The 16,633-nt window shown below is 43.0% G+C and overlaps 1 pseudogene; it reads left to right on the top strand.

Moving 5' to 3' along the window:
* LOC144604272 (sodium/myo-inositol cotransporter 2-like) overlaps window positions 1–16,633 on the top strand; it is a 79,586-nt pseudogene that overhangs the window by 33,181 nt on the left and 29,772 nt on the right.

Raw genomic sequence — 16,633 nt, forward strand, 5'->3', positions numbered from 1 at the left:
ATTTTATTATTTTATTATGAGTTAATTCCTTAAGAGGAAGAATGTAGATCAACCATATTAGATCGCCTTCACTATACCTATCACCACACTTATTATGCATGCTGCACATTCCACTCGTGATCCAGTCCGGATCTTCATCCCTACCTGGACTATGTAAGCTGCCTTCCACTGTCTCACAGCAGACTTGATGCTGACTACAGAGATGATAACATGTAATGTTTCCTCCGCTTGTGTTACAATAAAAACTGAGTTGTTATTCCTGTGTATGGGTTTGATTTAAATAACAGATGTTCCTTTAGGAAGGAGATGAGGAGGAATTTCTTTAGTCAGAGGGTGGTGTATCTGTGGATTTCATTGCCCCAGAAGGCTTTGGAGGCCGTCAATGGATATTTTTAAGGCAGAGATTGATATATTCTTGGTTAGTCAAGATATATTCTTGGTTAGTCAAGATATATTCTTGATTAGGTCACAGGGGTTATGGGGAGAAGCCAGGAGAATGGTGTTAAGAAGGAAAGATAGATCAGCCATGATTGAATGGTGAAGTAGAATTGATGGATGGAATGGCCTAATTCTGCTATCACTTATGAGCACTGATGAACACTTAATTAAATTCAAAAGTCCAAAGTATGTACATATATTTATTTCTACAAATGGCAGGACAGGTTTTGTTTGTCTCACCATTTTTAGTAATTGGTCATTCTTATGGTCAAGCCTGTTTAAATGGCTTTCCATAAAAAACTGTTACTATGTAAGCTTGTGATATTAACAATTCCCCTTCTCCCCTCCCTTCCACCCCATCCCCTCTTCCCTGTGCTCCAACTGGATTTACTAATTTCTCCCCTTTCCCATCTTTTCCAACATTTTCATCCCCACCACAGTCTGAAGTAGGATCCCGACCCAAAACGTCACCTATCCACGACCTCCAAAGATTTGTGTCTTTTTTTTATAAACCAGCATGTGTAGTTCCTTGTTTCTCCAAAGATGCTGCCTGAATAGTTGAGTTATTCCAGCACTTTGTGTCTTTTTCTGTTTCCATGTAATTTTCCACAGTGATCATTGTCTGTTAAGAATACAGGCTTCCACTTTCACCACAGGAGGCCACTTAAGAGAAGCACTTTCGAAGTCCTGTTAAAAAAATTAACATCAGACTTCAAAGCCATTAAACCTATACATTGAGCATGGGACATCCTGATTTTGTCCTATTATAACCAGGCAGGCAAAGACAATAATTAAATGTTCATTGTAATTGGCCCTCATCAACACCATTGATTACAATATTCTGGAGGTATGGTTATGGAATCGTGTGATTCTGTGTGTATTTATGGACATCTGTAAAAATGGAAATTGTTTGAAACCCAGGACAGCTTGTACTCCTTAACATACGACAGTTAATCCAAGTTCCATGATCCTTGGATGATCGATATTGCATTCTTGAGGCATTGTCTCATTTTGATGCTTTTGATGGCAAGGGGAGCAGTGCTTGATAAAGACCACTCTTGGGCCCCCACTCTGTGTTCCTTTGCATTATAATTGTCATACCAGGTCATTTGTTGAAATTGATTAAACTTCTCAGAAAGTAGAGGAGCAAGTGGACCTTCTTCATCATTACATCTATGTACTGTGCCCAGAGCAGGTCATCTGATGTGTTATTGCCCAGGATTAGGGCATCTATCATATCATGCCTGAGAACAGTATGATAACCTGCCTTAATGACTACCATCGGTAGGACTTACATCCATCATAATGAAGTGCTCCAAGAGTTGGTGATGGCGTACATTATTTCCTACTTCAGAAATTATGTGGATCCACTTCATTTTGCCTTTCACCACAACAGGTTAATAGCAGCTGCTATCTCACTGAATCTCCACTCTGCTCTGGATCACCTGGACATCACATATATGCTGCATCTGGAACATATATGTTGTCTGCAGTTTATTGACTACAGTCTAAATGCAATCTATCATAACTATACAAGTACTCAATACATTTTGCCCTCACTTTATTGTAGCCACAATCAACCACATTCCAATGCTACATTGCAGCGCAAAGGCTTGATGATCATTGGTTAAATTGGTGGATCCTAGATGGCGTAAAAATTATGACGCTCAGTTAACACTTGCCCACTCAGTAGATCGCAGGCAGCATGACAAATGGATTTTACCTGTGTGTGCAGATAAGGCGACCTGTACAGGTCATTGGGTATATGCTAAAGTGTGGGATCCAGTTTCATTCTTGACCAGCACGGTTAAAACTATGAAAATGTATGCTGCCTGAGGGAACTGTTGCAATCATTGGGAAAACAGTTCCATGCACCAATGGGGAACCATGTGGGTGTGCAACATGAAGGTATTCATAGAAACATAGAAAATAGGTGCAGGAGTAGGCCATTTGGCCCTTCGAGCCAGCACTGCCATTCAATATGATCATGGCTGATCATCCAAAATCCGTACTCAGTTTCTGCTTTTTCCCCATATCCCTTGATTCTGTTAGCCTTAAGAGCTAAATCTAACTCTCTCTTGTAACATCCAGTGAATTAGCCTCCACTGTCTTCTGTGGCACAGAATTCCACAGATTCAAATCCAGTGTTTAAATTCTGAATTGAAGGCATAGGATGGAGGAGGAATCTTTTATATCGGGAGATGGAGAAAAGAGTTCACAAGATGTATGGCTCTAAGAACATGAATATTTAATGACCTCAGATGAGTGAACAGGTCAAGGAGTGCCTTTTCAAACATCCTGCTATGCAGAGTACCTGGAGACACTGCTAGTACACCATATTTCATCACTCAGCAACAGAACTCTAACATTTTACCCTGAGCTAGGTGCAGGCCTCAAGCCTATATCTTATCTCTCGCACACATACAATCAGTTATTCAACAAGAGCAGTGGTGTATGATATACATTGATACATTCCCCATTTCTCTGCAGGAGAAGGTGGAGCAGAAGCAGAAACAACTTGAATTAACTGGAGGAGATGCCTACTTGCATGATCTAACCGGCCATTGTCCAAAACTCTTCCATTACCAAGACCACTAGAGAAGGAAGCACCTGCACATTTAACTTTTCTGGCTTCTCTCCCATCTCATGGCACCTTCTGACAAAAGCTGCCAATGGCACAACCTAGTTCTCCCTTCCAACTCTATCTTTACCGCCGCTAGCCTTTTCCCATTTTAGTTCCTCGCAAACTGCCACCTTCCCAGGCAGTGCAGGGAGTTGAATCAACAGTTGCCACCACCAGCTTAGATATGACATTAATTCATCAAGGAGGGAGGTGAGATCCTTGCAAAAGCAGTACCAGCTCACATTGCATACTTATTTTTCTGCTGAAACCTCACATGAAGTTTGTGCCAGGCTGCGAAAACCTCAGCTCAAGGCAAAGAAGCATAAAGAAGTAAAACACCAACTTGATATGGCTGACACAGGCGCAGAGTTGCTGCCTTACAGTGCCAGACAGCTGGGTTCAATCCTGACCACCAGTGCTGTCTACGGAGTTTGTACGTTCTTCCTGTGACCGCATGGGTTTTCTCTGGGTGCTCCAGTTTCCTCCCACACTCCAAAAGAAGTGCAGGTTTGTATGTTAATTGGCCTTGGTAAGTTGTAAATTGCTGGTTGATGCGGACTCGGTGGGCTGAAGGGCCTGTTTCTGCACAGTATCTCTAAAGTCTAAAGCTTTGCTGAGTGCCTGGGCTCAGTGTTTCTAAAGTGGAGCAGGCTCCTCCCTCCGTTTGCCATGATGAAGCAGTGTCCCAGAACTAAACTCTGGCCACCCATTCCAGCACAATCCGTATTTACCAAAAGTTGAAGTGATGCAGATTGCTGATATCAGACTTTGAAAACATTTCACATTGAAGCAACACAATTTCCAACAGATTTTCTCCCTGTCACCCATGAAGAAGACTGAGAAATCTCATTTGCTTTCTGCTCTTCCCTCTTCTATCAGCTTGTCTTGTTCTTTGTGACCTCTGCTCAATCAGAGAAGGCCCTGTTTCATACTTCACCATACTATCCACCTGACTTGCCATTTTCAAGGAACGTGCACTTGTACTTCCAGGTCTCTCCCTTCTGCAACAGTCTCCAAGGCTCTACCATGTCCTTCAAAGGAATTGACCATTGAAATGAATGAAATACTTTTTTATCTGATTGGGATGATTTGTAGTGATGTGGTAATGCTGCTGTCCTATATCTTATGCATGGATGTGTTTCACCCAGGTTGATATCTATGCCGGAGCTATCTTTATTCACCTTGCTTTACAATGGGACCTGTATATTGCTGTGATTGGCCTACTCGTCATAACTGCAATCTACACAGTTGGAGGTAGGTCTTGTCATCTCTACTGACATTAAGTAGATTCACATGAATTGATCATTATGAGTGCCACTATTTACATTAGTAGTCAGAATCACTCAGCATGTCCATTGAGTCCACACTAACCATCAAACACCCATTTATACTCATCTTACACTAATTTCATTCTCCCCACATTCCCATAAACTCCATCCAATGGGGACGGTTTACACTGGCCAGTTGGCAACATTTTTAGGATGTGGGAGGGAAACTGGAGTACTCAGAGGAAAGTCTTGCCATTATTGGGAGAACTCCACAGGAACAGCATCAACGGAATGGAAGTGAAGCTGAGAGACAGAAGCTCTCCGCAAACTGCACCACTATGCCAGCCTTAGGGATTAGAGTTCATTGTTTGCCTGCAATTATTATCAGTTTTCTCCACTGGAATATCTCCTGTGATTGGTGGATTTATAAATATTTCCCTTGTGCAGGAGGGATTGTATATCCTCAAAGATTGTTATAAGAACATGAAAAATAGAATTGACTGAGTTAACCTTTGTCCTCCACATAATCCTTCATTCCTTTGTTGTACAAAAATCTGTCGACCTCAACCTTCATGAATTAATGCTCACCTATGGAAATAAAGGAAAATATCTTCATCGCATCGGGTCTGTCAAATCCTCTCAGAATCTGATGTGTTCCAAAGAGTTCACCTCTCACTTTTCTGAGAGTATTGGCCGAACAACCCTCAGCCAAATTTTCTCATGACATGGACACTGGTCAATATTAAGTTTATTGACTTACACATGTTGCAGCTGCAAATCTTCCACACCCTGCCATCTCTATTAAAATATAATTTAAATATTCAGTCCTGGAATGCCATGCACAGGTCTGATCTCCCAACCCAAAGAATGAGTGAATACAGTGAAGGATCCCAAAGGTGGTTCCTAGGATGATGGGTTTGCACCATAATAAGAAATTAGATCTGGTACTCTCTTGAGCTCAGCAGAATGCGAGGTGACCTAATTGAAGCATACAATGTACTTAAAGAGTTTAGAATATAGAACATAGAACATTATAGCTCAGGAACAGGTCCCTTGGCCCGTAATGATGGTGCTGAATACAACGCCTAGTTAAATTAATCTCCTCTGCCTGCATGTGATCCACATCCCTCCATTCTCTGCATATTGAAGTGCCTATCGAAAAGCCTCTTAAATACTATTGTTATTTGCCTTCACTACCATATCCGGTAATGCACTCACTGTGTAATAAACTTGCTCGTCACATCTCCCTTAAACCTTATCCCTCTCACCTTAAAGCTATGCCCTCTGCCTTTGATATTTCCACCATGAGAAAAAGGTCCCAACTGTCTTCCTTATCTATGCCTCTCATAATTTTATATACTTCTATCATAATTTTATATACTTCTATACTACTATCTCCCCGCAACCTTTGATGCTCCATAGAAAACAATCCAAGTTTGTCCAACCTTTCCTTATAGTTAATCTCCTCTAATCCAGGCAGCTTCAATTAAACCTCCTGTACCTTCTGCAAAATCTCCGCATCACTTCTGTAATGGAGCAACTAGAACCACTTGGAACACTCCAAATACAACCTAAAGCATGTCCTATAAAGCTGCAACTTGACTTCCTAACTCTTATATTCACTGTCGAGCAGTGAAGTCATATATACCATATGCCTTCTTTACCACTCCATTTACTTGCACTGCCACTTTCAGGGAGTTGTGGACTTGAACTGAGAACCCTTTGTACATCAATGCTGTTAAGGGTCTTGCCAGGAACTATATACTTTCCCCTTACATTCAAGCTCACACTTGCTCAGATTAAACTCTTTCTGCCCCATAACTCTGTCCATTTCTGTACCTGATCTATATCCCACAGTATATTTTTACAGCCTTCTTCATTGTCTGCAACACCACCAATTTTGGTCTAATCTGCAAACTTACTAACCATCCCCAATGCATTTACATCCAAATCATTTATCTAGATCACAAACAACAGAGATCCCAGTGAAACTCCACTGGGCACAGACCTCCAGCCAGAATAACACCCTTCCACTACAATGTTCTGTCTTCTATGAGTAAGATCCCTGTCCCAAAAACTGTTCCAAATCCAAATAACTAAGTCACCTTGGATCTTCTGCATCTTCAGCTTCTGGATCAGCCTATTAAGAGGAACTTTATCAAGTTGCTTCATAAAAATTCATATGGACAATATCAAGGTGGTGCAGCAGTAGAGTTGCTGCCTTACAGCACCAGAGACTCGGGTTTGATCCTGCTTACGGGTGCTTGTCTGTACATTCTCCCTGTGACCTGTATGGGTTTTCTCCAGGATCTCCAATTTCCTCCCACCCTCCAAAGGAGTACAGGTTTGTAGGTTAATTGGTTTAGTATAATTGTAAATTATCCCTAGTATGTAGGTCGGCGTGGATTCCTTGGGCCGAAGGGCTTGTTTTTGCACTATATCTCTAAGCTAAACAAAATTAAAGATCCACTGCCCTACCCTCGTCAACTACCTTAATCACCTCAAGAACACAAACATTTTTGTAAGACATGTCCTGTCGTTGACAATGCAATGCTCACTATCCCTTAGTGGCCCATTCTTTTCCAAATGAGAGTATATCCTATCATAAAGAATCCTCTCCAATACTTTCCCAACCACTGATGTGAAGCTCATTTCCCTATTAATTTCCTGGATTATCTCGTTCTCTTCCTAAATAAAGCTTGATGGGATAGGTGGAGAAATGATGATTCTTTGGCAGGGGTATCTGGAACTATGTATTGCAATCACAAATCAAGGCTACTGAGGACTGAAGAAAACTCTTCACTCCAAAAGGCGGGAATTCTCTGATCAAGTAGATTCAATTATAAATTACAATATAGTTACATGACATATACATGCACCTAAATTCAATCACAAACACACAATTTAAATACTTACCTTCAACACACACCAGCATTCACACAACACATTGTCAGAAGCACAACTTTATGAACAAGCACCTAAATAAACAGGTGTAAAAACACAAGTCACGGGTATTTGTTACAACAAAAATCTGTACATTTGTGAGTGCTTGATAATCATGTATCATGCTGATAAACAACTGCAATCAGACTCAGTTATGAAGACTTGAAGACATGAAGCTGTGTTCCAGTGGATTGTCGCATGCTTTCTAATGTATTCTTTTGATTTATGTTTGAAGATTGATTTGTGCTATGTCATCCACCAGGTGGCAACACCAGCATTGGCTGCCTCGCCAACAGTCTGTCCTTTCTGCTGATTTTGTTATTTTAAGTATGTGTTAAAAGTATGTTTTAGTGTTCTTTGGTTTGTTTTGGGTGGGGGGGGGGGGGGGGAGTTGGGGGAAACTTTCCTGGAGACCGGCCCAACGCTTCATGCTTTGGGCGCGGCGTGGACTTTAATATCGCGGAGCTGCGATCCTTTGCTGGGGATCGACTGTGGAGAGTTCCAACCGCAGGACCTGTGGACTTTAACACTGTGAAGTCTCTGGTAAGAAGAGGCCGACACGGGAGCTCCATGCTGCGGTGACCTTTCAACCGTCCCGACGCGGGGGTTTTCGATCATCCTGACGCGAAGGCTTCGGACAGCGGCGACTGCGGATGGTTCAACAGCCCTGACTGCGGGTGAACAAAGAGGAAGTTGATTGAACTTTATTACCTTCGATCACAGTGAGGAATGTGGAATCCGCTGTGGTGGATGTTTATGTTAAATTTTATTTTATGTGGCTGTGTGTCTTGTTGCTTTTCCCTTAGTATGGCTTTATGGTAACTCAAATTTTACTGTACCTTAATTGGTACATGTGACAATAAATTGATCTTGAAATCTTGAAATCTTTTATAGGTGGGCTGGCTGCAGTAATATACACGGATACACTACAAACAGGGATCATGCTGCTAGGAGCTCTGGTTCTTATGATATATGGTATGTGCAACTAAGTAATTATTATATTTCTGACATTGTAACTAAGGAGGAATGTTCTTGAATTGGTATTCTGCTTTGAATGCTTTGAAGTCTGTTTAGTACCGAGGCAACTTCTAGGTTTATATAGAAGGCAGATAGGGCTTTGGTTTGGTTTAGTTGAATGCTGTCATTTAACTTCAAAACCAACAATAACAATAGCTCTTTAATGCTTTTGTAAAAAATCTTCGAAGATATCTTCAAATTTGTCTGAAAAGCTCCTTACAGCTTTTCCAACACACACCTGAGAATCTTTAAATAATGCTTCAGATGGTCACTACAGGAATTGTACAACTTTTTACTGATAATGAAAGCAGTAAGTTGCAATAGTGCAACCATAAGGTGTAATGATCACATTAAATCCTGATTTATTTTCCTCCAGGAGACTGTCACCCGTTTTAATAAAAGTTCCAATTACTACTGTTAATACACTATTATAAATTCAAATCAGTTCTAAAAGTGTTGTAAATAGTCAGAAAAAAACAATCAATCAACCCTATCTTTAAGCATAAACAGGAGGATCAACAGGTGAAACATGGCCCTGTAAAAGCTCCTGGGTTTCTGCCCACCTCAGTGCTCTTATGTACAGTTTCTTGCTTCTCTTTCCTATTACAAGAGCTGCATCACACAACTTCCATAATCATTGCTCTCTCTCAAGTTCAGTGCCTTCAATTGAAAGAAAAATAGGAAGTGATGGGAAGCAGAGCAGGCAATTCACTATTTCCCACCATAGATTAGTGGGCAAAGTTCAAATTTATTCCAATAAAGTTGGGGGGTGGGGGGAGGGGAGACATCCAGTTGTATGCAATCTCAATTTCTGTTCAACTGACACATTGAATTTTCTTTTTTCATTAGGTAATACATTTGACTGAATTAAATCATCATTCATTCATTAAACCTTAATTCTTACATTTGTTTATACAATACTCGAGTCTTGTTCTCTTCTGCACCATTCATGCTAATATGCAACCAGGTCCTCAATCGCCCTGCTAATATCAACGACGAGGCCATCACTCGCCTTCCTCAGATGGAGTTCAACCAGGACCTTTACAACCTCCCGACAGAAGAAGAAGTCACAAAGGCTATCAAGCAACTTTCCTGTGGCAAAGCACCAGGATCAGATGCAATTCCTGCTGAAGTGTACAAAGCAGGAGGCCCTGTCATGATGCAGAAGCTGACTGAACTCTTCCAGTCCATGTGGAATGAAGGGAAGGTTCCATAACATCTGAAAGATGCCAGCATAGTCCACATCTACAAGAGGAAAGGCAACCGCTAGTCTTGTGACAGTCATCGAGGCATCTCCCTCCCGTCCATAGCTGGGAAGATCTTGGCTCGCATCCTGCTCAACCGTCTCATTCAACACCTTGAGCAGGGTCTCCTTCCAGAAAGTCAGTGCGGTTTCCGTGCTGGACGTGGAACTGTCGACATGATATTTGCTGCACGCCAACACCAGGAAAAATGCCAAGAGCAGCACAGCGACCTGTTCGTGACCTTCGTCGATCTGACAAAGGCCTTCGACACTGTCAGCAGAGATGGCTTGTGGAAGATAATGCAGAAGTTTGGCTGTCCCAGCAAGTTCATCATGATTGTCCGGCAGTTCCATGACGGCATGATGGTGAAAGTGATAGATGATGGAGACGAGTCGGAAGCCTTTCCAGTGTCAAACGGCGTGAAGCAAGGTTGTGTTCTTGCCCCTACATTCTTCAGCATGGTCTTCTCTGCAATGGTGACTGATGCCTTCCGTGACTGCCAGGATGGAATATACATCAGGTACAGGACTGACAGCAGGCTGTTCAACCTCAGGCGCCTGCAAGCTGTTACAAAGGTGAAGGAGACCATCATCAGAGATTTTTTGTTTGCTGATGACTGCGCCCTCAACGCCAGCACAGAGCAGAAGATGCAGTATGAAATGGACTGCTTCTCACAGGTTTGTGACAACTTTGGTCTCTCCATTAGCACCAAAAAGTCTGAAGTTATGTACCAGCCTGCGCCTGGAAAGCCCTACCAGGAACCACACATCACGGTGAAAGGGGCAGAATCTACAGGCAGTCGACAGCTTTACCTATCTGGGTAGTACACTCTCGCGAGTGGTGAACATTGATGCTGATGTCAACAACAGGATTGCCAAGGCCAGCGCTGCCTTTGGGCGGCTCCGTGGGAATGTTTGGGAGCGGAGAGGACTCAGCCTTATCACCAAGCTGAAGGTCTACCGTGCAGTGGTACTCACCACTCTTCTCCATGCCAGTGAGACCTGGACTGTCTACAGCAGACATGCCAAACAGCTCAACCACTTTCACTTGAGCTGCCTATGCAGACTGCTTCACATCAGGTGGCAGGACAAAATTCCCGACACAGAGAGCTTGGAACGGGCCGGAATCCCCAGCGTCCACACCCACCTACAGAAAGCCCAAGCCAGATGGACAGGCCATGTCGTCAGAATGCCCGAGAGTCGACTGCCAAAACAACTTCTGTATGGAGAACTGTGTCGGTGCAAGCACTCAGTAGGAGGACAGAAGAAATGGTTTAAGGACTGCCTCAAAGTGTCCCTCAAAAACTTGGACATCAACCTCAGCACTTGGGAATCTCTTGCTCTGGACCGTCCAACTTGGCGTAGCAAGCTCACCACAGGAGCCTGTGCAGTAGAGAACAGACGCAAGGCCCGGGCTACCTCCACTTCCACTGCAGCACCCATCCACTTGTGTCCTACGTGTGGGTGTGCCTTCCGGGCCCGGATTGGCCTCACCAGTCACTTCCGGACCCACAGTCACCAATCCTCCAACTGAAGGTGAAGTCATGGTCATCTTCGAGCCTGAAGGACGAACAACAACAACTCGAGTATTGTTCTCTTCTGCACCATTCATGCTAATATGCAACTCAGTTTTTACATGCCTCTTATTTTCTGCCACTGCTTTAGTTTCTAGTTTTCCACTGTATCTTGGGAGTTGGCATTCCATTCACAGGTTACGTTTGGTGTAACAGGCTAAGTGTCTATTCTATCAAGCTGCTAATATAGTTACTTTGTTATATTTAAGTCACTGTCATTTTGTAATTGTCTGTTGTGTTACCCACAACTGTTCACCCCCAAAATATTACCAAAGAAAAAAAAAAATATTCAGTACCTAGTTATTCCATATTTGCAATTATACTTGAACATTTCCTTCCTATAAATTTTCACAGCTCATTGGATGGTTTTCACTTCCTATTCTCAAGTTGCTTTTGGGTAACTGACTCCCCTCCATCCAACCAATGTCTTTAATTCCATGCATGCTAGTGGAGGCATATCCTAAATCCCTTATGGCAATTGATCACACCTAGCAGGAGGTCCCTTAGCAGGCAGGATTTAGGAACTCCAAAATTTGTCAGGATTCAGACTCACAAAATTGCCAGATTCAGACTAATTGGAAGCTCTGAATTTTGAGAGGATCGGGAATTTGTAAGAGTTAATTTTGGCATCGTACAGGATTTTGAGGCTCAAACCCTACCAAGATTCAGGAATTCCACTTCCTAGTAGCATCAAGCATCCTTATTCTGGCAGAATTCTGGAATTCCCAATCCTGGTTTGATTAACGACTTTCATAACAAGATTCTTCTTCTGCCAGGATCCAGAAGTTGCCTAATCTGGTGGGGTCCAAGGATTCTCTTTACTGAGTAAATTCAGAATGCAATAATCTGGCATGAATGAGGGATGTACTCTTATGATGAGATTTATCTTTTCAGATCGACACAGGAATTCCCTGGTCTGGTATTATCCAGTAGTTTCACATGTGAAACTGCTCTACAAGGCTAAAGCCCCTGAGATCCAGGGCGTTGGCAAATTGGCATGATATAGGAGGCAGAGGGTAATGGTAGAGGGTTGTTTAAGTGATTGGGTGCCTGTGACTAGTGGTATTCAATGATTGGTGATAGGACCCTTGCTGTTTGTAATATAGCTGTTTGTAGTAATCATGAAATATTATTTGGATGTAGAAAGCACAAGCAGTGGGTTCACAGATGAAGCTGCTATTGACTTTAGACTTTAGAGATACAGCGTGAAAACAGGCCCTTTGGCCCACTATGTCCACATACACTAGCACTATCCTACACACAAGGGACAATTTACAACTTTACTGAAGCCAATTAACCTACAAACCTGGACGTCTTTGGAGTGCAGGAGGAAACCAGAGCACCCATAGAAAACCCACGTGATCACAGGGAGAACGTACAAACTATACAGTCAGCACCCATAGTCAGGATCGAACCCAGCTCTACTGCTGCCCCACTGTGCTGCACTGATTGGTGTTGTTGACATTGTGGAGAGTAGTCTCAGTGCCTCATTCTCTTGAAGTGAAGATGGTTCTCTATCTTACTGTTTATTCTCAAACTGTGCCTTTTGGGTTTCCATGCATCTACCGCTAAAGCCCTTTTGTATGCATCAGTGAGGTCTCCTCTTATTCTTCTACATTCTGGTGCATCCAGTGCCAGTCCACTCAATCTCTCCTCTTCAGCAAACCTGACATCACTAGAGTCAGCTAGGTAATCTTCAGTGCACTTCATCTAGAGAGGATACATCTTTCTTTGACCAAAATGGAAATGTTTTACTTGTACAGCAGTAAATTATCTATTAAATAAAGATACAACATTCTAACTGGTCAGTCAGCATTTGGAGAGGGAGAAAAACAGGATCAATGTTTCAATAGACAATAGACAATAGACAATAGGTGCAGGAGTAGGCCATTCAGCCCTTCGAGCCAGCACCGCCATTCAATGCGATCATGGCTGATCACTCTCAATCAGTACCCCGTTCCTGCCTTCTCCCCATACCCCCTCACTCCGCTATCCTTAAGAGCTCTATCCAACTCTCTCTTGAAAGCATCCAACGAACTGGCCTCCACTGCCTTCTGAGGCAGAGAATTCCACACCTTCACCACTCTCGGACTGAAAAAGTTCTTCCTCATCTCCGTTCTAAATGGCCTACCCCTTATTCTTAAACTGTGGCCCCTTGTTCTGGACTCCCCCAACATTGGGAACATGTTTCCTGCCTCTAATGTGTCCAATCCCCTAATTACCTTATATGTTTCAATAAGATCCCCCCTCATCCTTCTAAATTCCAGTGTATACAAGCCTAATTGCTCCAGCCTTTCAACATACGACAGTCCCGCCATTCCGGGAATTAACCTAGTGAACCTACGCTGCACGCCCTCAATAGCAAGAATATCCTTCCTCAAATTTGGAGACCAAAACTGCACACAGTACTCCAGGTGCGGTCTCACCAGGGCCCAGTACAACTGTAGAAGGACCTCTTTGCTCCTATACTCAACTCCTCTTGTTATGAAGGCCAACATTCCATTGGCTTTCTTCACTGCCTGCTGTACCTGCATGCTTCCTTTCAGTGACTGATGCACTAGGACACCCAGATCTCGTTGAACATCCCCTCTTCCTAACTTGACACCATTCAGATAATAATCTGCCTTTCTATTCTTACTTCCAAAGTGAATAACCTCACACTTATCTACATTAAACTGCATCTGCCATGTATCCGCCCACTCACACAACCTGTCCAAGTCACCCTGCAGCCTTATTGCATCTTCCTCACAATTCACACTACCCCCCAGCTTAGTATCATCTGTAAATTTGCTACTGGTACTTTTAATCCCTTCATCTAAGTCATTAATGTATATCGTAAATAGCTGGGGTCCCAGCACCGAACCTTGCGGTACCCCACTGGTCACTGCCTGTCATTCCGAAAGGGACCCATTTATCCCCACTCTTTGCTTTCTGTCTGTCAACCAATTTTCTATCCATGTCAGTACCCTACCCCCAATACCATGTGCTCTAATTTTGCCCACTAATCTCCTATGTGGGACCTTGTCGAAGGCTTTCTGAATGTCGAGGTACACCACATCCACTGACTCTCCCCTGTCAATTTTCCTAGTTACATCCTCAAAAAATTCCAGTAGATTTGTCAAGCATGATTTCCCCTTCGTAAATCCATGCTGACTCGGAATGATCTTGTTACTGCTATCCAAATGCTCAGCAATTTCGTCTTTTATAATTGACTCCAGCATCTTCCCCACCACTGATGTCAGACTAACTGGTCTATAATTACCCGTTTTCTCTCTCCCTCCTTTCTTAAAAAGTGGGATAACATTTGCTATCCTCCAATCCACAGGAACTGATCCTGAATCTATAGAACATTGAAAAATGATCTCCAATGCTTCCACTATTTCTAGAGCCACCTCCTTAAGTACCCTGGGATGCAGACCATCAGGCCCTGAGGATTTATCAGCCTTCAGTCCCATCAGTCTACCCAAAACCATTTCCTGCCTAATGTGGATTTCCTTCAGTTCCTCCATCACCCTAGGTTCTCCGGCCCCTAGAACATTTGGTAGTTCCAATGAAAGGCCATGAACCAGAAAAGTTTGGGTTTCCTTCCACAGATACTGCCTGCCTTCCAACCATTTTTTTTCCATTTACTGCTCAATTTTTTTTTCCCAACCACCTAATTTATTTATCTATTTTATAACAAATCTGCAATATAACTTGTGCTGATGTTTAATTTGCATGTACTAAATAGTGACCCGAAATACAAAAAAGTACTCCATTCTCCAGCATCTTGAAGATCACGACCAAGATATTTCCTCTAGAGGCTGAGAAACATATCGGCAATTCAAATCAGTGAAAGGCCTGTCCCAGGCGATATTAAGGCGACTGCCGGCGATTAGGCTGTCGCCGACAGTTCACCAGGGTGTCACGGGCATGATCGTGAGGAGTCTTCCAAAAATCGTAGTGGATCTCGGCGCGTCGCTGAGAAATCATCCGGTTTGAAATTTCTCAGTGACAGCTGGCTTGTCGGAGGGATCGTTGCTTATTGCGGGCGCTGTCGCATTTAAGAGGTTCTCTTAAATGCATTTAGAAGCACATAATATTAAAATAAGTAAAGTCATTTCAAAATAACATAAAATGCTTGTGTTTAACTAATTTATTTACCGTCAGGACATTTGACAGGTAGATTGGAGGCGACAGTTTGACGGTCAGGTAAGCGTGGGAATTTTCGCGATGTTTATGGCCATTGGCCATTACATTTAAAGTGGGCTCCCAACCCAGATATGCAACCCAGAAACCAGATATGCATCTCCCGTACATTTTCAAAGAATGCCCACACCCTTTTCACAAAAATCCACTTAACCACTTTTTAAATGATTTTTTTTTAATACAGCTATTAGTAAACTGGAATTAAATCCAGTTTATTCCTTGTTACAGTGAAGCTTGGTTTTCAAGTAACCCGGGCAAGATGTTATTTTTCAAAACTCTCAAGTACTTATTGACTTGTCAGTGATTTCAGTGAAAATTAGGATGCCCGAGAAGCAATAGACAATAGACAATAGACAATAGGTGCAGGAGTAGGCCATTCAGCCCTTCGAGCCAGCACCGCCATTCAATGCGATCATGGCTGATCACTCTCAATCAGTACCCCGTTCCTGCCTTCTCCCCATACCCCCTCACTCCGCTATCCTTAAGAGTTCTATCCAGCTCTCTCTTGAAAGCATCCAACGAACTGGCCTCCACTGCCCTCTGAGGCAGAGAATTCCACACCTTCACCACTCTCTGACTGAAAAAGTTCTTCCTCATCTCCGTTCTAAATGGCCTACCCCTTATTCTCAAACTGTGGCCCCTTGTTCTGGACTCCCCCAACATTGGGAACATGTTATCTGCCTCTAATGTGTCCAATCCCCTAATTATCTTATATGTTTCAATAAGATCCCCCCTCATCCGTCTAAATTCCAGTGTATACAAGCCCAATCGCTCCAGCCTTTCAACATACGACAGTCCCGCCATTCCGGGAATTAACCTAGTGAACCTACGCTGCACGCCCTCCATAGCAAGAACATCCTTCCTCAAATTTGGAGACCAAAACTGCACACAGTACTCCAGGTGCGGTCTCACCAGGGCCCGGTACAACTGTAGAAGGACCTCTTTGCTCCTATACTCAACCCCTCTTGTTACGAAGGCCAACATTCCATTGGCTTTCTTCACTGCCTGCTGAACCTGCATGCTTCCTTTCATTGACTGATGCACTAGGACACCCAGATCTCGTTGAACTCCCCCTCCTCCTAACTTGACACCATTCAGATAATAATCTGCCTTTCTATTCTTACTTCCAAAGTGAATAACCTCACACTTATCTACATTAAACTGCATCTGCCATGTATCCGCCCACTCACACAACCTGTCCAAGTCACCCTGCAGCCTTATTGCATCTTCCTCACAATTCACACTACCCCCCAACTTAGTATCATCTGCAAATTTGCTAATGGTACTTTTAATCCCTTCGTCTAAGTCATTAATGTATATCGTAAATAGCTGGGGTCCC

The sequence above is a fragment of the Rhinoraja longicauda genome, chromosome 21 (genome assembly GCF_053455715.1).
Source record: "Rhinoraja longicauda isolate Sanriku21f chromosome 21, sRhiLon1.1, whole genome shotgun sequence".
Taxonomy (NCBI): Eukaryota; Metazoa; Chordata; class Chondrichthyes; order Rajiformes; family Arhynchobatidae; genus Rhinoraja; species Rhinoraja longicauda.